This window comes from Petaurus breviceps, unplaced genomic scaffold (assembly GCF_028583685.1).
Source record: "Petaurus breviceps papuanus isolate PSGF00001 unplaced genomic scaffold, PetGlider_PUasm1.0 91133, whole genome shotgun sequence".
Classification (NCBI taxonomy): domain Eukaryota; kingdom Metazoa; phylum Chordata; class Mammalia; order Diprotodontia; family Petauridae; genus Petaurus; species Petaurus breviceps.
This window is the reverse complement of record NW_027187419.1, coordinates 85,936,539-85,959,582: the sequence shown is the minus strand read 5'-3', so window position 1 is coordinate 85,959,582 and position 23,044 is coordinate 85,936,539. Positions and strand designations below refer to the sequence as shown.

The 23,044-nt window shown below is 39.8% G+C and overlaps 1 protein-coding gene and 1 long non-coding RNA gene across 8 annotated transcripts in view; one reads left to right on the top strand and one right to left on the bottom strand.

Moving 5' to 3' along the window:
- Nucleotides 1-23,044, top strand: part of ITGB6 (integrin subunit beta 6) — a 204,845-nt gene that overhangs the window by 57,084 nt on the left and 124,717 nt on the right. The gene's annotated exons all lie outside the window — the stretch shown is intronic.
- LOC138155041 (uncharacterized) overlaps nt 2,270-23,044 on the bottom strand; it is a 46,850-nt gene continuing 26,075 nt past the window's right edge. The window contains exons 2-4 of the long non-coding RNA XR_011166744.1: nt 8,427-8,558; nt 7,534-7,571; nt 2,270-4,716 (exon numbers count right to left, since the gene is read on the bottom strand). This is a non-coding gene — a long non-coding RNA (uncharacterized lncRNA). The remainder of the gene's footprint in view (nt 4,717-7,533; nt 7,572-8,426; nt 8,559-23,044) is intronic.

The following is a 23,044-nucleotide window of genomic DNA, read 5'->3' as shown; positions in this document are numbered from 1 at the left end:
CCTTTTATTTGAGTCTTGTATAAAATACTAATATGGAACTATTTTACATAATTGCACATGTGTAACCTATATCTAATTGCTTACCATCTCAGGGAAGAGGGAAAGGAGGGAGGAAGGAAAGACAGAATTTGGAACCCAAACCTTAAAATAAAAATGTTAAAAAATTGAGGGAAAATGTAATGCTTATGATTGAACACATTCAACCTACATCAAACCACCTGCTGTCTTTGGGAGGGGGTAGGTGAGGAAGGGAGAGAGAAAACTTTGAACTCAAAAAAGTTTTTAATGTTCAAAATTTTCCTTAAATATAACTGGGGGAAAATAAAATATTATCTTAAAAATAACTAAATGGATAGTTTTGAAAGAGAAAAACATATAATGCTCTTCATGACTTTAATTTCTCCTCATTAATACCTTAGTAGGAATTAGTTTAGGATAGCATGTTTTTCCAGAGATGGAAGAGACCTTTAATCTTACTTATATCTTATTATTATATTTTATAATTGAGGCAGCTGAGGCCCAGAGTGGGTAGGTAGGTGGCACAGTGGATAGAGTGCCAGGCCTGGAGTCAAGAAGATCTCAGTTCAGATCTAGCCTCAGACACTTACTAGCTGTATGACCCTAGACAGGTCACTTAACTCTTTTTGTCTCAGTTTCCTTATCTGTAAAATGAGCTGAAGAAGGAATAGCAAATCACTTTAGTAGCTCTGCTAGGAAAACCCCAAATGGGGTCATGAAGAGTGGAACATGACTGAAAAGACTGAATAACAATGAGACTCAGAGAGATTAAGTGACTTGCCCAGTATCATATATTATAGTGGTAGAGTTAGAATTTGAACCCAGATCTTTTGACTCTAAGTCCAACACTCTTTTGTTGGTACCATGCAGTGTAGCATTAGAGTAGACAGCCCTACTTGTCAATCCCCAAACCAAAGCAAAATTCTCTTTTTAAGAATACTTAGTGGAGACTCCATTTTGCATCATCTCCCTGCCTGGTTCAGTATACTTTGTTGTCCCTCCACTCTTTCCTGCTTCCTTTTGTGTGTTGTCTCTCTCCATTAGATTGTAAGCTCTCTGAGGGCAGGAACTGTCATTCTTTTTATTAATTATATGCCCAGAGTTTAGCACAGTGCCTGGTATACAGTAAGGGGCCGATAAATATTTATTGTATTAAAAAAAAAAGAATACTTAGTGGGGAAGAGGAGAGAGGCAGAGTGTCACAGTTAAATCCTTACCTTTGTCCACCATCCCACCTACATTTCCCCACTTCTTACCCAGGTATGAACAAAGAATTTTCCTCCCCAAGGTAAATTGTAAGCAGCTCTATGACTTACCTGCCTTCTTTGCCTTGTATTCCCTGAGCAGTCTGGTTGTCATGCAACCTTAATTTTCTACCTAATTTCTGGCAAGTCTCTTATCAGTTAGGAAAGTCCCAGAAGGGCCCAGAAGGATTAGTAGAGTGTAACAGAAAGAGGGTTAGATTAGGAATCTGGAGACCTCAGTTGAAGTTTGAGGGCCACCTTGTGTGACCTTAGGCAGGGGATATTACCTGTGTGGGCTTCCATTTGTTCATTCCCAACGAGTTGTTAAGTTAGTTGTGCTAAATGACCAGCTCTGAGTCTATAACACTATGATTAGGCTTCACAGAAACCTAGAATCTTAGAACTGAAAAGGATTTGGGAGATCATCTAGTTCTTCTCTTTTATTTTATAGAAAAGGAAATGGGAGCCCAGAGAGCCTAAGTGACTGGATTCAGATTAGATAAGCAAAACTAAAACACAGACCTCCTGACTCCTCATCCAGCATGTCTGTATAAGTATAAGTAACTCTGTGTGTGTGTGAGAGGGGGGGGGAAGGGAAAAAGAGGGAAAAGGGAAAGGGAGGAAGAAGGAAAAGAAGGGGGAAAAAAGGAAAAGGAAAAGAGAGGGAGAGAGGGAAGGGGAAGAAGAGAGAGAGAGAGGAGGGAGGGCCATTTTATTTTTTAAATGTTTTGCTATTACATCATTTTCTTATCCTAATATATCCCTCCTATTTACCTACCCTATGGCCATCCCTTGAAACAAAAGATCTGAAAGACTGAGGAGAAAAAAAAAGCCAAGTTCAGTTTGCTTTTTTGGTTCTATCCATCTATGTTGTTGTAGTTATTGCACATGTTCCTTTTCTTGACCTACTGTTTTACTCTTCATTAGTTCATGTAAGCCCTCTGTACTGTAATGCCAAGGAAAGGCAACTTCCCAAGGTTCAGAATACCAGCACAAGTGCTCTCCATTTTATTCAGTGACCAACCAAGAACAGAGAAGATCAAAACATGACATCATTCCAAATACAGCATTTACTAAATGTGATTAAATAATTTCCAAGGACTACCCCACCCCAGGACCTTCCAATCATTCAATCAATTACAAAGTCCCTGGTCTAAATACTTCTCCACCCCTAGGCTATACCTTCATTTGTCAATCACAGAGCACAAAAAGGTCAAAAGTTCCCCACCCCTGGATTTCAATTGAATCTACCCCAGAGTTACATCAAGTTTAAACACAGCACTTAATACCCAAATGGAGGTCTTTTCTTCATCTTGACAGGAGGTAAGTTCTCAGCAATCTTAGTTCCTGGGGAGACAAGGCTTAGCAAGGCCACAAGATACATTGCCAGTCCCTTCATGAATTCATCCTCTGTCTGTAGAACAGTCCTAGAACCCCTGAAAACATTAGCAAAACCCTCTCCCAGGATTTCTTTAAACATACAACAAGAAAATCCTTCTTCAGGGCTTCTGAACCAACAGAAAGGTTCCCAGACCCCTGCAACAACAGCACTGTCCTTCACCAGTGGACAGTATTCACTCTCTCTGTCTACAGGACAGTCTCAGGGCTTCTTAACCAAAATCCAGGTTCCAGGACTTCTTCAACAGGACAGTCTTTAACCAGTGGACAAATCTGGCAAAACAACATCAAAACAGATAGACAAAGTACCAGCAAAACAGCCATGTCTCCTCAGTCCTTGGCAGCTCAGGGGTCAGGTCTCAAAAGTCCAGGGTGATTCAAAGCCACACTCAACAATCCTCTCAGTCTCTCTCTCTCTCTGCCTCCACGTGGGTGCTGCTTCCAAAAAGATCTTCTGCCTCTCTCTCCTGTCTCTGCAAATCTAAGTCACCAGCTCTTCCCAGTTCAGGACTTTCTTTTCACATCAACAAGTCCATCCCACAGGTGGGATTAACAAGCTCTGGGTTTTAACACAATCAGTTTGAAAACCAAGCCAATGCAGGGGAATCTTTAAATGCCATTACTATCACACCCTCCTTTCTATGTTTCTCATAATTCTTCATATTCCTCTTTTTTATGATACAATATTCCATCATCTGCAAATGCCACAATTTGTTTAGCATCTAATTTATTTACAATTCCTTATAATCACAAAAAGACTGCTGTATTTTAGCATATATTAGACCTTTGTTTTCTGTCTTTCACTTTGTTGGGGATTATACCTATACCTAAGATCTTCATGTCAAAGAATACAAGCATTTTAGTCACTACCTTGGCATGATTCCAAATTCTTTCCTGTAATAGCTAGACCAATTCACAGCTTCACTAGGAGTATAATAAGGTACTGGTCTTTTGGAAGCTCCTTTAACATTGACTATTCTCATTTCTTCTTATCTTTACTAATTTCTAGGTATGAGGCTCCTCAAAGTTGTTTTAATTTAGCTTTCTCATTATTAATGACATGAATCAATGTTTCATATAGTTGTTAAAGGTTTGAAATTCTTCTTTTTAGAACTATCTATTCATATATTTTGACCATTTGGTCAATTAGGTAATGATTGTTGGTCTTATATTTTGGTGTTAATTCCCGATAAATCTTGGCTATTGGATACTTGTCAGAAATATTTGATATGAATTCTTCCCAATCAACAATTTCCCTTCATCTTCTAGATGCATTGATTTTGTTCATGCAAAAGCTTTTCAATTTCATAAGATAAAAATTATCTATTTAGCTTCTGCAGTTTCTTTCTATCCCTTATTTAGTTAAGAATTCTCCTCATAGCCGTAACTGTGAAAAGTACATGATCTGATTCTCTACTAATTTTTTATGGGAACATACCATTTTAAAAGAAATGAACTGTGCCATCTAAGGTTTTAATATGTTTGGCAGATCACTAGGAAAGGGCATAAAGTGTCAGTTAAAGACTTTAAGGGTAAAAACATTTAGACCACTCATAGTTAAGGAAAGACATGGCAGCTAAAGAACTATTGTGGCAAAGAGAGCCAAAAGAATGGAATGGAAAAGATGAAATGACTAAACCTCTGTAGGCCTCAGTTTTCTAACTCTAAAAATGAGGTCAAACTATTGCTTCCCTACCAGCTCTGTTTTTCTATGAATTTCCTTTTGGTTTTATGCATCCAATATGTGCTTTAACCTGCCCCATCAGAGATTGGCACCAGACTTAGTATGGAGACCTGATCTGGACAGAAGCCATCCATCAGCCTCAGCCTCCACAGCCGCAGGGACTATAGGCGTGTGCTGCCACACCTAGCTCACGCCATATTTAAAGATGAAGAAACTGAGTCATAAGAAGTTAAATAGGATATACCAAGTCACATGACGAATTTGCAACCAAGTTAAGTTTAGAATTTGCCAGTTGTCAGTCTGCTACATGTGAGTCTCTCAGTTGTTGACATGGTTCTCAGATGGAGAGGCAAACCCTGAAAAGTCAAATATCTTCAACAGGAAAAGACACATAAAAAACAAGAGTTATTCCCCATTTGGATAAGCCACCCACTAAAAGGGTCTTTGACTCTGATTACTTCACCAATTATGGCACAACATGCATTCTTTCTTCCCACTATTCCTTCTTTAGCTAGGTAATTCATCATTTATTTGGTTAGTAACAGTTGCTATCATACAAATATTCTTAACTTTATCTCTTGTTAGATAAATTTTCTCTTTATTCCTGCATAGAATTCCCATGACTTCAATTACTCTTTCCCAAATTCAAAACCAATTTTGTGAGAGCAATCAGTCTTAATTTTTTACATTGTAAATTGGTGAAGCAAGTAGGACTTTCCTCCCCTGACAGCACCCATGGAACCCAATAATACGAACAGAGACGAGGACTGTGATTTCATTGATACAGGTAATTCTCAATTAAAGAAACTCCTCTGATGTTTCAGGTTAGTGCTTCTGCAATTTAATTATCTTAAAGAGTTGCTTCAAGAATTAAGAGGTTAAGCTATTTGCCGAGAATCACAGAGCCAAATATGTATCAATGGTGGGACTTGAGCTCAGGTCTACCTATTTTAAAGAAATGTACTTAATGATAAAAGAGTAGTTGTGATCAAATAAAAAAACTACTTAACTGGTTTACAAAGCTTAATATATTTCCCATTGTGCACAATAAGTGTGTACATATATTTGATATATACATACATATGAGAACCCACTATATATATATACATATATATATATATATATGAACATCTTTCAGGTTTTCTACTCAATTTTCTGCCTTCCACACATTCCTAAAGCTACCTATTTATTTTATTCAATAAAAAATGTGTTTTAACTACTAAAAAAAAAGAGTAGTTGTAAGGTGCAATTACCATATATGGTATATTCAACCAATATATATTGGTATAGTATACCAACTGTCCTTGGTCGGAGTAAAAACACAGCAGGAAAAAAAGCACAATTCATGAAGTTCCAACAATTTAAAATATGACCATAGCCTACTAAGCAATCATCTCCTACAATTCTTCTGAGTCAATGAGAACACTTCTTCCTATCCTGGTGGATTTCCTACTGTCTTACATGTTTGGTATGATCATGGGACATCTTTGGTCTTGTGGAATGATATTTCCCTTGCTTTCTCCACTTCCCTCTCCTGCATCCAAATTCTCCTTGTGTCCTTCTGTAAATCAATCCAACTCAAGTCTTATCTCTTCAATGAAGCCATTCCTGACTGCTCCAGGCCACAGTTCTTCCTTCTCTTCTTTTTGCACTATTTTTTATACCTCTCACTTAGACCATTATCATGTGGCACTGTTATTGTTGTTTTAACATTTTTATGCATTTATGCTTTGTCTCTCCAACTTCATTGGAAGGTCCTTGAGGGAAAGGACTATGTCCCGTGTGCCTTTGTATCCATACAAAATCTAACATAATGTCTTCCATGTAAGAAATGCTCAATGAATATTATAAACGAATTACATACAGCACCAGACACAGAGCTAGACTCATAACAGCTGCTCAATAAATTTGTTGTGTTAAGTGAAATTGAATAAAAACCTTTCTGAACGAGAAAGTGAAGTGGGTCTAGTGGGAGGAACTTTTGACTCTGATAACGTCCATGTACTTCTCCTTTCCTTTTCAGCCGTATCTCTACAAATCTTGGATGTGAGTTAATGTTTCTTTATTGTATTTTTTCCCTCATCTGTTAAAAGGGATTTTGATAATGTTACTTCCTGGAAGGAAAAAAAGTGATTGGTTTGGCATGAGGGGTACTCAGTCATAGTCCTGGCTCTTCTACCAATTTGCCCAAGGGCCTTGTGCAAATTACATCCTTTGTCTATACTGGTATTTCATCAGTAAAACAATAATAATAGTAATAATAATATTATTAACTGGACATCTATAGTACTTTAAGTTTTGTAAATCATTTTACATAACTATCTCTTTTGATCCTACAACTCTTGCCCCTAGGCACCCCATTTAACAGATAGGGAAGCTGAGGCTTGTAGGGCTTGACTTTCCCATAGTAACCAAGGCAGTGTCAGGAAGACCTTGGTTTTTCTGACTCCAAATCCTACACTCTGGATGGGGGGGTTAGAAGGACCGATATCTATGGTTCTTTCCAGCTATGACATTCCCCATTCCTAAAAAAAAAAAATCAGTCACCATGTAAAGTATGTAATCAGAGTCAGTGCAATAAAATTATTATGGGTTTGGAAATTTTTGTTCCAGTTAGATTGAAAAAATAATTGATAATTATGACTCAACCGTCTGTATTTTTTCCTGGTTTTTATAAAGCAGCACAAGACGTACATTGGCTGAGGATAAACTCTTAATGGCATGCCAGATAATGAGTAACCCTGTGTGACTAAGACAGCATTAAGAGAAAGTCTCAGACATGGGGAAAAAAATAAAAGCATTCTCATGTCTGGCTAATCTTGGATTTTTCTGATGCCCTGAAGGGGCATAATAGCCTAAGACTGACTGGTGTCAAACACCTGGGGGGAAAGGGAGGTGAAGAGGGTTCTCTTTTTCTCTTCTTTTTTTTTTAATGGTGCTGAGATAAAATTCAGGCTCTCTGACTTTCTTGGTGTACAAGGAATTGTTCATACCATGCCTGATTGTACTGTGCAGAGGTCATGAGGTCATGTCAGAACCAAGACATAGTTTTATACTGAAACACCTCAGGTATTGGTGGTTTCATCTGGAAGGAAAGCTTCATGTCAGAGAGGAAACAGTGTTAGGTTTGAAGTCAGAGTGTCTGCATTCAAATCCCACATCTTTGACCAACTCCCTTTGTGACCTTACCTATATCATTTAATTTCTCTGGGCCTCAGTTTCCTCACCTGAAAAATAAGGAGTTTAGATTAGGCATCACTAAGGTCCCTTCCAGTTCTAGAACTATGAGCCTATCAGTACCTCCACTACAGAATACCAAAATCCTTTTTGGGTCTTCATGAATGTTAGTGGGTCCTCTAAAACCTCATTAATCAATGGCAAGTCCTCCCTCTGGTAATGGGCCTCTCTAAACTATGTGAGGTAGATCCTTAGACAACAGACAAATAGCTGCTCACCAAGCTCATACACAAAAATTTTCAAGTTTGGTAGGACCTCAGTGTTCTCATGGGCAGAATGAGAGCTAGCCAAGATGATTTTTAGGGTCTTTTCAAGCTCTGAATATGTAGTTCTAAGTACAGGACCCAAAGAAAGAACTCTGGATATGGGTTCAAATGACCTAGGTTTAGGATCCAACTCTTTCTACTCATTACCTATATATGGGACCTTTGTGACCTCAGGGTCACTCATATTTCTGGAAAAGGTAATGGAATAAAACAATAATAAAGACATTTCCTTTTCATGTTAGCTTTTGGTTAGGCTTCCTGGCATATTTATACTTTAGGCATTATTTGTGAACTTGGCCATTTGCCAAAGAAAATAAGTTTTCAATTAAATTCAATCTATTCCAATAAACATCTATTGAGCACCTATTGCATACAGAGCACTATGCTACATTCTGGAAGGAATCCAATATTAAGATAACATACAAGGGGCGGCCAGGTGGCGCAGTGAGTGGCCCCAGAGCGGGGAGACCCAGGATCAAATCTGGACACTTAGTACCCACCCAGAAACACCTGGTCGTATAACCTTGAGCAAGTTACTTAACCCCAATTACTTAAAAAAAAAAAAAGATAACATACAACCTTATTCGTATGGTGTTTAACTTCCAAGAAGTTGACCTCCTGAGAGTGGAAAATTTCGGATACCTAGTGCCTCCAGGGGCTGAGTCAGAAGTTGTCTTGAGAAGAGGAGGAGTAGAAGCACTCATGCAACCCCTGTGGAAGAAAAAAAAAACCAGAGAGGGGAAATCCACTTGCCTTTAAGGAATAACATCAGAAATCCTCATGCCCAAGCCAGGTTGCCAGTGACTCTGGGATGTCCCACCAATGAACACGACTTCATTTTGCAATGGGATGGTGATAGGCTGGAGAAAAGCGTGTGGGGGCAAAGACTGTGTCTTCGACATCAGATTAGATCATTTAAAAGTCATCTGAGTTTTCAGACTGTGGTAGCTTCCACAGTTGTGCATTGGAGATATAACTGTTCCCCCCAGGAGGTCGGCTTCTTTCTTTCCACAACTGACTTTTTTTTTTTCAGTTCAATAAGCAGCAAAGCATTCAGTCTGTACGAGACACTGTGCTGGACACTGGAGATAGAAAGACAAAATCAACAGTCCTAGCCCTCAAGAAACTTCCTTTGATACTTGCTGAGTTGAAAAGATACAGAAATACAAAATGTGCACAGACAAGTCAATATCTAGTATATGTAAAGTTATGCAGTATAATTTACAAAGGGTGTGAACATAGACACAGGGCCCTCAGGAATGCCCTCTTGCAGAAGGTAGCACTTGAGCTATAGTTTGAAGGAATCTAGGGATCCTCTGAGGCAGGAATGAGGAAGAATTGAGCTCCAGATGGGGGAGAATGACCTATGCAAATTCACAAAGATGGGAAGTGGAATGGCATGTCAAGGGAACAGCTAGAAGGTCAATTTGATTAGAACAGATCATGCCTGAAGGGAAATAATATGAAATGAGATTGGGGGTGGGGGAGTACATGGGGAGTCAGATAGTGAAGGGATTTAAATGCCAAGCTAAAGATTTTTTTTTTATTTTATCCTAGAGGTAAAATGAAGATGCTAAAGATTTTTGAGTATGAAGGTACCAGCTAGATTTGTATTGTAGAAATATGACTATGGAAGCTGCATGCAGGATGGATTGGGAAGGAAAGATATTGTCAGCAAGAGACTGATTCGGAGCCTGTTGTAAAAGTCAAAGCAGGATACCGAGGGGATAGATGTAAGAGGTATTGGAAAGGTAGATTCAATAAGAGCTTCCAACTAGTTGTATAAGATGGGGGAGAAGTAAGTCTAAGAGGATTCCAAGGTTAGTGGGAGGATGGTTGTACCTCTAACAGAAATAAGAACATTTGAAGGAGGTTTAGGTCTCAGGAGAAATACACATTCTATTCTGAACATGTTAAGCTTGAGATACATGTAGGGTTTGTCTAAATATACAGTCATGGCTCACAGGTGGCATAGGTAAATATAATCTGGGGGTCTGACCCAACTCTATGGAAAGTAGCACATCCATGCTTACATCAGCAGTAACACAGCTCTGAAAGTATAATGGGAAGGATAGGTAAGATCCAAGACCACCAAAGTTGAGAGATATTCCATATATCCAAGAGGCATACCAGGCTTGCATTATATCCATCCACTAACCCTCAAATATTTTCAGGCTAAAAGTACAATAGATTCAGAACAAAAGCCACATCCCTGATCATTAGTAAGGAAGGAAGATAGTCCCTTAACTCTTCCTTGCCTCTTCCCATCAAACACTGGTTATACAAAAGACCACCATAAATAATGAATGTCAAGTAAACCCATTTATCTACACAAAACAGCAAATAGAAATGAAAGTTCTCTAGATTAGAATGTATCAGAGGATACATAAGAATAAATGAGTTCTTCAATTGGAAATAAAATATATTTCAGCTCAAACCAGGAGAGAGAATAATATCACACAGGAAATGTCCAGCTGTCTAGAGCTAGAGTTTCAAGACCTGGAATTCAAGGTACATGATTGGACTACTTCCCATATACATCAATAATTCTGGGGGCTCTAATCTAGCTTTGAAAAATTCATACTAATCGGGGCAGCCAGGTAGCACAGCGAGTAAGAGCACTGGCTCCAGTGTTGAGAAGACCTGGAGATCGAATCCTGGGCTCAGACACTTAGCACCCATCCAGAAACACCTGGCCATGTAACCTTGAGCAAGTTACTTAACCCCAATTGCTTAGGGGCAGCCAGGTGGCTCAGTGAGTAAGAGCACCGGCTCCAGTGTCAGGATGACCTGGATCAAATCTGGGCTCAGATACTTAGCACCACACCCAGAAATAACTGGCCATGTAACCTTGAACAAGTCACTAAACCCTGATTGCTTTAATTCATACTAATAAAAAGACCATCTTGACTGACTCCCTGGAGGTCTTCTCTCCAACTGTCATTTCCTTACACACCGGACAAGGACAATATGAAGGTTCAGTCATTTCACCAAGAAATTTTCATCCAAGAAGAAATCCCAGAAGTCAACCTTCATTGTAAAAACTTTGTCAAATATATGTCCATACTAACAGGAGCTACTGGGAATAATGAGCCAATTAGAAAACAGAAATATTCCTTAAGTAACCACAACATATGGAATATTATACTAATCACTGTGTGGGGGATTGCCAAAGAACTGAAAGACCCAATCCCTGCCCCCACAAAACTTGCAGCCTCAAGCTGAAGAGATACATTAACAGATGAAGAAGACATAAGACCACCTGGCAAGAAAAGATAAGGAACACATTCAAACTTACCAATTTAGGAGGCATAAAATACATACGTGAACTGGGGGAGGGGAAGGAGGAGGGGGAGGTAGGAAACAACAAAGGTACTATTGTTGCACCAAGCAGATGTGTAATAGCTAGGGGCTAGGGAGGTAACAAGATCCATCTTAGCCCAACCCTGTAGATTTTATTCCTCTGGTGATTCAGTGGATCAAGACTGTTGGCAATCTGGACTACTTTCTATAGGGATCTTTTCATAGTAAAAGGATTGTTCTATCCACTTATGTAGTATGTAATGCTCCAAGAAACAAGTTATACAGTTACCTAGCTTCCTAGTCCATTTATTTTATTCGTTCCAAGTAAAGAATTGGTATCACTTGGAATCACATTCCAATTCAATCAGACCATTTTCCACATTTTTCAAGGAGGTTTAGGGGAAGGCCAGATCCATAGACATGGGTGATATTCAGATGCTTGTTTTGTTTAGGTGTATAGGTTGTTCAGGGAGGACTGGAACTTCTGGTGTGAGGGCTTGCACCTTTGGGGTTCACTTCCCCCCCAAATCTCAGCTGTGGCTCCACAAAGCTGTAGCGTGTGAAGAGACTACACCCCAGTAAAACCATCTCAGTAGATGGGCTAAACCAGCTTGAGGATAACCAACAGGCCTCCAGCCTAGTGAGTCAGGGGGATGTCTACCCCAAGCACATGAAGATGTCCCCCATGGAATGGACGGATGAGAGCAAATTGTGAACGGCCATGAAGGCTACAGAAGCAGCCTCTCTGAAGGGCTTGGAGCTTGGTCAGACACTGAAGATACCAAGGTCATTCAATGCATCTCCGACCATCAGCAGTTGTCCTGACTTTTGTCTTGTTATTGGACTTCACTTACTTGGAAAGAGAGTGAGGCTGGAGACTGTGCAAATCTGTCTCACTTCAATACAATTCATGGTCAAGTCACGGCATCACCCGGTGATATTATTGGTCCTCTTCAAAAACCAAGGACAAACAACGATTGCACTTGTGAATTGTCTAGGTCTTTTGGCCATTTCCCTCTCTATCAACACAAAATAATCAGGGCAAGGGAAAAGAAGGAAAATTTCAATGAGTCCATCTGACTCCCATACTTGATAAAAGATGTGGAATGTTAGTTTAATGGATCTAACAGCAAACATTTGTTATGTGCCTACTATGTGCAGGCAATGTAAATGAAAAGATAAAAGTTAAATAATCCAAGCAGTTTACTTACATTCTATTAGAGAAAATAATATAGAAAAATTATACAGAATAAATATATCTAAAATTAAGACAAGGTAGATAGGGAGGGAAAGCACTAGCAGTTGAGGGGTAGGGTGCTTTGTGTAGAAAGGGTTGCTTGAGTTATCTCTTGAAGGAAGTGAGGGATTCTATGAGGTTGTAAGAAGGAGGAAACATTACAGGAGTATGGCGATGGCCAGTGTAAGGCATGTAAATGGAAGATACAGTGCCATGCATGAGAAGCAGGGAGAAAGACAGTTTGGTCATCCAATATGGTACTGAAAAATGATCAAGACTGGGAGGATAAGTTGAGGCCAGGTTGTGAAGGGTTTTAAAAAACAAAAAAGGGAGTTTATATATACATGATCCTAGAGGCAATAGGGACTATTGGAATTTGAGTAGAAAAACAACATGCTCAGATCTATTCTGAAAAATTTCACTTTGACATTTGTGCAAATGAGGATTCCAGACTTGAGGCTGGGATAACAATTAGGCAGCCATTGCAGTAGTCTGGATGAGAGGTGGTAAGGGACAGAAATAAGGTGGTATCTGAGTGAGTAGAGAGAAGGAGTGTGATGTAAGTATTACTGAGGGAGTAGGAATAGCAAGATTTGGCAACTGACTAAATGTGATTGTAAATGGAGAGTGGGGAGTCCAAATAATGTTAATGTTATAAAGCTGAGAGACTTAAAGAATAGTGGTTTTCTTAACAGAAGTTCAAAAGATGGGAGGGCTTGGGTAAAACAATGAGTTCTGTTTTGGACATGTGTGATTGGGTAAACATAACTTTAACTGTAGGGTACCTTTTTCCCATGGTCATGGTAGGGGAAATCTATAAGCATCTTTATAAGGTCTTGGATTCCTCACTTAAGAGAATAACCCAAGGTCACTCTTCTGGAACTTAAGAGATAACTGGCATACATAATGTTACTTGCTCCCTTGCTTTTTTGCTTTTCCTCCTAAAAGCAGCCAAGAAGTTCTGCTCCTCTTTTCCCAATAATCTCATAGTTAGCTGTACATTTGTGTCTAGATGGCCCCATATCATCTGGCATCATAGAAAATGAAGTCAAGGCAACAAGTTTTTATTAATCTCTTGCTGTGTGCCAGGTACTATACTAAGTACTAGGAAAAAAAATAAAGCAGAAATAAAGACAGTCTGTCCTCAAGAAATTTATATTCTAATGGCGAAAGACAACACATAAAAGCTGGAAAGGGGAGAGGGAGTAAATATATCTGGTTTGGAGGCATTGTAGAGAAATTCTAGAAGAAGAGTCTGGAGCATAGCCTGGAGAGGAATGAAGATGTGAGTAACCTGGGTGTCCTCCTTAATGTGGAGATTCTGAGAAAAAAAAACAGCTAATCAGTGACTGGGGCTGTAGGAGTTGAGGGTTCTTCCAATGTGTGAAGTCCCAGGCTAGAGTTAGCTTCCAATGTTTTGCATGACTGCACATGTATAATGTATATCGAATTGCTTACCTTCTCAATGAGGAGGGTGGGGAGGGTGGAAGGGAGAGAATTTGGAACTTAAAGTTTTATAAACGAATGTTAAAAATTTTTTTTTATATATAACTGGGGGAAAATAAAATGCTGAATTAGAGTTAGCTTCCAGGGTGAAGAGGTTTCTGGGGCATTACAGATAAAGTTCAATGAGCAGTTAATATAATGATAATTATAATTGGTAACGCACACACACATGTGAGTGATTTGAGATTTGCAAAACAATTTTTATATATTATGTTGTTTGAGTCTCATCACTACCTTGTGAGGTGCTATTATCATCCACATATTACAAGAGGAAAACAGAGTCTGAGTGAGGGTAAGTGAATTGCCTAGCTAGTCAAAGTTAGTAAGTGTGAGGCATGATTTGAACTCGGGTTTTCCTACCTCCAAGTGCAGTCTTTTATCCACTATACCACCTAGATGTCTAGGTAAAGCCTTTCATTTCTCCCTTGTTAACTAAGCTTGAGTAAACCAGGAAACATTCCTCTTATACTTCTCACCCAAAGACAAGACTCAGAGAACCCAAAGCATAAGTCCATAGGCAGAAGAAGCAGATAAAACTTTGCTCCTCATCAATAACCATTGTGGAATCTTTAAAAAGGTGCAAATATCTCCAGTACAAATTATTCTTATACAAAAATGGGAAAGAGGAGAACCATCTTTGAAGCTGTCCTATCATCCCAGCCTGCGGACCTGCTGCCCCATCATCCTAAGTTGAAGACGCCCGCCACATGCCCCCTCCATCTCCTGGCAGTTCCTCATTACAATAGGTCTGCCACTCATTATAATAGTCATTTTTCTTATTAGTTGTTAACCAATCAAAGTCGATTGCTACCCTCAGGAACACGCACTCTTCCAAGAGCACATAAGCGTTGAGTGGGTTTTATTAGGTGTCTTTGGCATTGGAGAATGCCACTGACCTATCGTATTAATTATTTGCTGGCATGATTAATAGCATGATTAATTACCCAGGAAAAAAGAATGTCTTTTAATATATCCCCTTTGGATATGTAAGTCTTGTGTATATGCTTCCATTTCTCCACTCTGGTCCAGACTCTGGTTACCACATAATCACCCAATTGGGGAAGCACTTGTCCACAGATGAAGGAATGAAAATGGGTAGGCAAAACTGTTCATTTTTAACCTCCTGGAACTTTAGAAGCCCTCATTCCAATTGTTACAAATATAATATAGCTAATATTATATATATATAATATAATTAACCTAATATAATATGTTGAGCTTGAAATGCTTCCTGAGCACCCAGTTTGAAATTCTAATAGTCAATCGACAGTCAGTGAACCAAGGTTTATTAAGCACCTATTATGTGCCAGGTGTTTGTTAAGCACTGGGGATACCAAGGAAGGCAAGAAACCCTCCCTGCTCTCAAAGAACACATGGTCTAACGGGGAAAACAACTATGTACAAACAAAGGCATATACGGGCTAAGCTAAATTCGAGATGATCTCAGAGAAAGGGAAATAAGGGAAGGGGAGGATTTTCAGAGGGAAGGACTGAGAAAGACGTTTCAAAGGTGAAACTTTGCTGTGGTGGTGGTGTTTGTTTGTCCTTGGCTCTCAGAGAGCACTGATGACATCACAAGGGTAATGTCTTTACTTGTGAGTGAGTTAGATTTAAATGAGACAGAGCTGTACAGAAGCATCAGCCTCACTTTCTCCTCCAGTCATGGGAGCCAGTGGCAAGACATTGGTAAAGGTGATGGCCCCTGGAGGAATTTGCTAAGACTTACATGAACCAATGCAGAGTGAAACAAGCAAAGCCAGAAACAATAATAATGATATTGTAAAGAAAAACAACTTTTAAAGACTTAAGAACTCTGATTCATAACATGATGACTAATTATGATCCCAGAGTCCAGATGATGAAGCATGCCACTTACTTCCTTAAAGAAAAGTGATGGACTCCAGATGCAAAATGAAAAAAAAAAACATTTTTTGGACATGGCTAATGTAAGAATGTGCTTTGTTGGAGAGTGTATATTTCTTAAAAGAGTTTTGTTTTTCTTTTCATGGCAATTGTGAGAGAAAAGTGGAAGGAAAAGAATTCCATACAAAATTGAGAAGAGTAGAAAGATCAGACAGAATCACAAACAAAATAACATTGAAAATGACTGACTTTATCATCTAACCACTTAAAAGAAAAGCAAGCTTCATATAAAAAATATCAATAGTTTCATAGACAATGCTCATTTTTTTATTTGTTAAGTTCAGAATAAAATAATTTTTAAAAAGAATAAGGGAAGGCTTCATGGAGAAAGTGGCATTTCAGCTGGGCCTTGAAAGATTTTAACAAGGAGAAATAGAGATGGTAGAGACTTAAAGGAAGCCAGAAAAAACTAGGAATTAAAAGTGAGGAGGGAGAGAGATCCAGGCCTGGGGGACAGACAGTAAAGATTCACAGAGTTGGAAGATAGAGGATCTTTTATGAGAAACCGCCAGGAGGCTGGAGTGACTGAACATGGTGGGTAGTAAGGTGGAAGAAGATTGTAACGGTCAAAGGGAATCAGCTTAGGAAGGGCTTTGAATGTCAAACAGAGGATTTTATATTTGATCGTGGAAGAAATAGAGAACCATGGGAGTTTATTGAATGGGGTGGGAGGAGGGGAGGGGACATGGTCAGACCTATATATAAATAAGATCAGTTTGATAAAGGAGGAGAGGACAAACTGGAGTAGAGATGGGGAGGGAGACCCATCAGCAGGTCATTAGACTTGAATGACTGGAGAAGAGAGTGAGGCTGATGACTTTGTGACCTTGCATTTCTGCCTTATTTAAATTCAGTTCAGCACGAGCAAGTCAAGACATCACTCTCATGATGTCATCAGTCTTCTCTGAGAACAAAGGTGGGGTAACAACAACAATAATCTCAGTAGCTCAGGCTTGAGGGCCTACAACAGGGTGGTAGTCATGTCAGAGGCAAACAGGAGTCTATATAAGAGATGTTACAAAAGTGGAAACAATAGTCCTTGGCAACAGATTGGATTTGGGTGGCGGAGGGATGAGAGAGTGAGGAACTGAGGATGCCACCCTAGGCAGCTGGGAAGATGATAGTGCCCTCGAAGATAATGGAGAAGTTCAGAAGTGGGGAGGATTTAGGAGGAAAGATAACGAGTTGAGTGTATTTTGTCCGTGGAACATTCAATTCAAGATATCCAATAGGGAATTCAGGATATGAGACTGGAAGACAGGAAAGAGAGGCTAGAGTTGGTAAATACCATCAGCATGAAGATGCGAATTGAAACCATGGGAGCTGCTGAGATCACCAAGTGAAACAGCAAATCTGTAGTAGAGAAGAGGGCCAAGGACAGAGCTAGAATGACACCTGCCATCGGCAGGAACAACTTGAATGAAAATCCAGCAAAGGAGGCTGGAAGAAACCAGGTAGGAGGAGGACCCAGAGAGAGCAGAGCAGTGTCAGGAAAACTTGGCCAGAAGAAAGTATCAAGGAATAAAAAATGAAGAACAGTGGTCAAAAACTGCAGAGAGATCAAGAAGGATTAAGAAAAAAAACATTCGATTTGGCAGTGAAGAGATTATTGGTAACTTTGGGAAGAGTAGTTTCAGTAGAATGATGAGGGCAGGTCATAAGTCGAACTGCAGAGAGTTAAGAAGAAAATGAGAGGAAAGTAGAATGCCTTCTCAAGGAGTTTAGCCACAAAAGGGAAGGGAAATATAAGGAGAAAGAACTCTGGTTTCACTCAGTGAGATCAGGCATCTTGGGGCTCCAGTCCTGACCTCTCCTAAGTGCCAATTTATCATTTCCAGTTGTTCACTGGACATTTCTCCCTTTATGGCTACCTAGTAACCCAAACTCAGCATGACTGAAACTAAATTCATCATGTTTGACACCGAACCATCATGGTGTAGACAGAGGAAAAAACATTGACTTTGAATCCAGAAAACCAGGGTCCAAATCCTGACTCTGCTACTTTTTCTTAAATGGTCTTGGACACTTTACCTTTGTGGGTTTCTTCATTTGTAATATGAGGGGGTTGGATTAAAAGATCTCTAAATCCCTTCCTGCTCAAAATATGATCCACCTACATCTAAGCTCTTTCTCACTTATTTCCCTACCATCATCCTATACCCCTAAGTCCCAAACTTGGAATTGGATTTTACTTCTCCCTATCTTTTAGGTCTCTATGCAATCAATTGCCAATCCTGATCATTTTTCCTCTTTACATTTTTTGTATTTGCCCCCTCCTTTCCATTCCTAGTACTACTACCCTTGCTTAGGCTTAATGCTTCATGATTATATTGCAATATTACAATAGTCTCCTCTCAACCTTGCTCATTTTGGAAGGATGGTCTCCTTACTTGAGGCTCTACCCTCAACCAATCATCCCAACATAGAGTATTCATATTCATATTCCTAAAACTGCTTTGACTATATTATTCCACTGCTCAAAAGTCATTATCAGCTTCACATAGCCTCCTGAATAAAGTCTAAACTCCTTAACCTGGCAATGAAATGTGAGAAATGAATATTTCTCTCATATTTAATACTTAATCATTATATTATAGCCAAGTTTTTCCCCTTTTCTTACTTCCTCATCCAAAAACCAACCTGTGTGGGAAATCTCTCTTAGAGATTTACACAGGCTGAGATCTAATCAGACAGTAAAAGAAATTCTAAGAATGAGCTAATGGGCGGATTCCTGTTCATAGTGTTTGCTCAGACAGGTCTGGGGAAAGGTTGATTCTCCCTATTACCAAAACAGGTGATTTGGAAATTGATTTCTCCTTGACCAAGATTTGAATGACCCTAAGTCACATACCCCAAGACCTTCATTTTAGTGTAGCCCACACCTGTCTTTTTGTTAACCAGTCCAAATTGATTGCCACCCCTCAGGAATACCTCTTCAAAAGGCATAAAACTGCCCTCATCGCCATTAGGGGTCTTTGGTCGAAGAGAGATGACCAAATGACCATCCTTTTATAAATAACCTGCCAGCCTTATCAATAAAATGATGAATTATGCAGAAACTATGTCTCAGGCTTTTTAATCATCTCATAAGCCATTCTATAACTATTCCCTACCTGTATTCCTAGCTTACCTCCCACTCTTTCCATATATTTATTTATTTATTTATTTATTTTTTGGTTTTGGAGGGCAATTGGGGTTAAGAAACTTGCCCAAGCTTACACGGCTAGTTTTTTTGAGTGGGTGTTAAGTGTCTAAGGCTGGAACTGAACTTGGGTCCTCCTGACTCCAAGGCCTGTGCTTTACTCACTGCACCACCTAGCCGCCCCTAACTCTTTCCTTATAATTAACATTCTGCTCCAACCAAACATTATCCCAATATTCACTCACAGCTTTGCCTAAGTTTCTGCTCCTACTACAAAAGCCTCCCCTCCCATTTCTGGTCATTCATATTCTATCCTTCCTTGAAGACCCAAATACAAGGTCATTCATATTCTATCTTTCCTTCAAGACCCAAACACAAAAGTAACTTCCTTTATGAAATCTATCTCGACCATCCCAAGTAGAAATTCTTTTTTCCATGCTATAATTATGACACATATTATATATGCTGTCATACACACACATACACACATGCATATATATATGTATATATTTTTTTTTCTCTCTGTATATGTCATCTTCTTAGCCCTATTCTAAGCAACTGGTGGTAGAGGGTCAAAATGGTGCCCTAAAGGAGACAGTGTGGTATACAGTGGGGAAAAAAAACCAGTGACTCAAGAGGCAGAGAACCTGGGTTCAAATTCACTCACTGTTACTGAGAGCTGGGTCCTGGGCAAATCACTTAATCTTCCTGGACCTTAGTTTCCTCATCTGAGAAAATGAAGGTGTTGGATTATAAGGTTTGAAATCCCTTCCAGTTAATTATATCCCCTATAGCACCTAAGATAGCATCATGCACATGGTGAGTGCTCATTAAAATTTTGTGAAATGAATGAAGAAACAAATGAAGAAATCAGCATGATTTCCTCAACCTCCTAGCCAAAACTTTTTTGCTTTAGGAAAAATGAGCACCAAAAAAATGATAACCTGGTACAAAATATAAAGGAGACTCCTCACATGTCCCAAGGTGGAAGAACGAGTATTTTCTGGTACCCAGAGAATAATAAGGCTCAATACCATTCATCCCCTTGATGAAAGAGTGTGACAATTCTTTTGAATAAGACTGAATCCAAGACTTGATAGAGTATTCACCTGACAGGTGAGTTGAGTTTTACTGCCTGAGATCTCAAAAAGCTAAGGACATTCTGTGTTGCCTTTATGGGTCATTTGTCCTTATATTGTTAATTACCCTGAGGACTTGAATTTTTAAAAAATCAATCATAAAGTAATAATTGAACACCTACTATGTGCCCGGGGCTGCACTAGATACTGAGAAAACAGACAGAGGTGAACTTCCTCCTGCCCTGAAAGCTTAATAATAGTTTGCATCTGTACAGAACTTTAAGAATTGCCAAGTGCTGGGGAGGCCAGGTAGCACAGCGAGTAAGAGTACCGGCCCCAGTGTCAGGATGACCTGGGGATTGAATCTGGGCTCAGACACTTAGCACCCACCCAGAAACACCTGGCTGTGTAACCTTGAGCAAGTTACTTAACCCCAATTGCTTAGGGGCGGCCAGGTGGCTCAGTGAGTAAGAGTACCGGTCCCAGTGTCAGGATGACCTGGGATCAAATCTGAGCTCTGATACTTAGCATCACACCCAGAAATAACTGTAACCTTGAGCAAGTTACTTAACCCCAATTGCTTAAAAAAAATTGCCAAGTGCTTTGAATCATCTGATTCACAAAACAACCCTGAGAGGTAAATGCTATTACCAATGACCAGTTTTATGGATGAGGAAACTGAGGCAGAGGTTAAATTATTTGCACAGGATCACCCAGATCAGCAGGTGATTCGATCTGGTCTTCCTGACTCCAGGTCCAATACTCTATTGACTGCACCACCTTGCAGTGTTGTTTAGTCATGTCTGACTCTTCATGATCTCATGGACTATAGCACACCAATACTGTCTAAGGAGTTTTCTTGGCAAAGACACTAGAGTAGCTTGCCATTTCCTTCTCCAGTGGATTAAGACAAACAGAGGTTAAGGGACAAGCTCAGGGTCACACAGCTAGTCACATTGCACCACAAGGCTACCACTAAACAGCATGTATGCATGTAAGTAAATACAAAATATATAGTCAATACAAGGTACCTTTTGAGTTGGGGGCAGCACTATCAGTTGGGGAATAGAAATCATTAAAATCCATGTCCATGATGATGGGTAAAATAGTTGTTTGTGAATAAGAATGAGAAGAAAAACAGTTCAACATGAGGACCCTTTTATCTGTAAACCTGCATCTAAACCAGGGCCTCTTAAACTTTTTCTACTCCCAACCCCTTTTCCTGTTTTAGTAGCCTTAGTTGGTGTGACGAGGCCTGAGGGTATTGCAGTGCAAAGTGCACGTGCTCTGTGTTTAGAACCAAGGCTGCAGTGAAGTTATGCCAATGCCATATGGCCAAGTGCTGCCAGAAGCACCTTGGATTCATTACATGTTTGATTTTGAATTAATTTTTGGTAGTTGCCATTCAGAAACCTTTTACTGTTGCCAATTTTTTCATGCCCCCCATACAGGGTCATGACCTAAAGTTTAAGAAGCACTGAAAACTATTTCAAAATTGGAGAGGCAGGATTGTGTGGTGCAAAGGGCCTTGGCATATGACCATGAGCAGGTTTACCCATCTGTAAAATGGGGGTATAATACTTGCATTGTCAAGCTCAGGGGTTTATTGGAATAAGAGAACCTATATCATGTTCTAGAAACCATAGTTTCAAAACTGTCCCACTCATCCGTGCTTCCGTCTGAACTGAAAGCTCTATGTAAAAGTCAGGCTTATTATAAAGTAAATAAGTCAACGAGCATTTGTGCCAGGTATTGTAATAATCACTGGGGATAAAGTGAAAGGGAAAATAGTCCCTGCCCTAAAGAGAGCTCATAGACAAAATGCGAAGTGGAGGAGGCATGCAAATTACTAAGTCTCTCTCTGTCTCTTGTCTAGCTCTAATTGTCTCTGTCTCTGTCTCTGCCTGAGACAGAGACAGAGAGAGAGATACAGAAACACAGAGACAGAGAGAGTATATTGGAAGTGATCTCATATGGAAAGTACCCTAAAGTTTTTAGATAAAAAAAATCTCATAAAAAATCCTGAACCATTTCCCAGTCTGGCTGGAAGTCCTCACTACCCCATGATCATTATGTTATGCTTATAGCACAGATATAGTCACCCCCAAAGATGACCATCAGTGACTTAAGAGGGTGATCTAAAGACTGGCAGCATGCCCTTCCCTAGTCTGGAGCCGACTCCAGGCCACCAAGTCTATTTAAATTTATAGTCAGGGTTCTCTCTGCTTCCGCAGGGGTGTGTATGTGTGTGTGTGCCCATCTCTCTGTTATAGGAACACTCTTACCTAGGTGACTCATCTGTCCTAACACACACACCTCAGAGGTAAATAGGTGTTAGTCATCATATAGACAAAAGAGGAGAGGCAAAAAAGAGGTTCCTTGGGGTCTGGGGTTTTGGGGAAATCCTGTCTTAGGTCTTTTCCAGCTCTGAAATTCTCATGTTTTGTACTCCTCCTAGTTGAAGGTGAAAACAAACTCAAAATCTTCTTTGATCTCCCTCAAGAGGAGCTATTTTAAGCAGAAAATGCTTATCTCCTCCCCACCCCCATTTTTTATTTTCAAACCTTTCCAGGACTTTCACTCTTTTTCTGCAAGAAGTGTATTGACCAGGAGGCCCCCAAAGAAGCTCAAACACTCAGGGTTTTTACAAGCTGACTAGAAGCAGCAGGTCCTGGGGATTTACAGATTAACATAAGCAAGGAGGCAATTTCCCAAGCCTCTGAATCAGGGGTCCTTTTGAAATGAAGTCAGTGTAAGGCTTTTATCTGGGTTGGATCTCTGAATCCTTGGGGAATCTTCTCTCTCCAAGGTGAAAACACCCTGGCACTCAGCACAGGGACACCCAGAGGGGTTAAATCTCAGGAGTACAGAGCTGTGTAGGTGTTTTACTGAGGTGAACGAAGTGATGATTGCAGAGATCAGCAAAGCCCTGGGAGGCTTGGCAAGTGGTGGGAGGTGGGGTTACAGCTCCTACTGAGCTAGAAAGTCTCCCACTTAGAGAATGCTT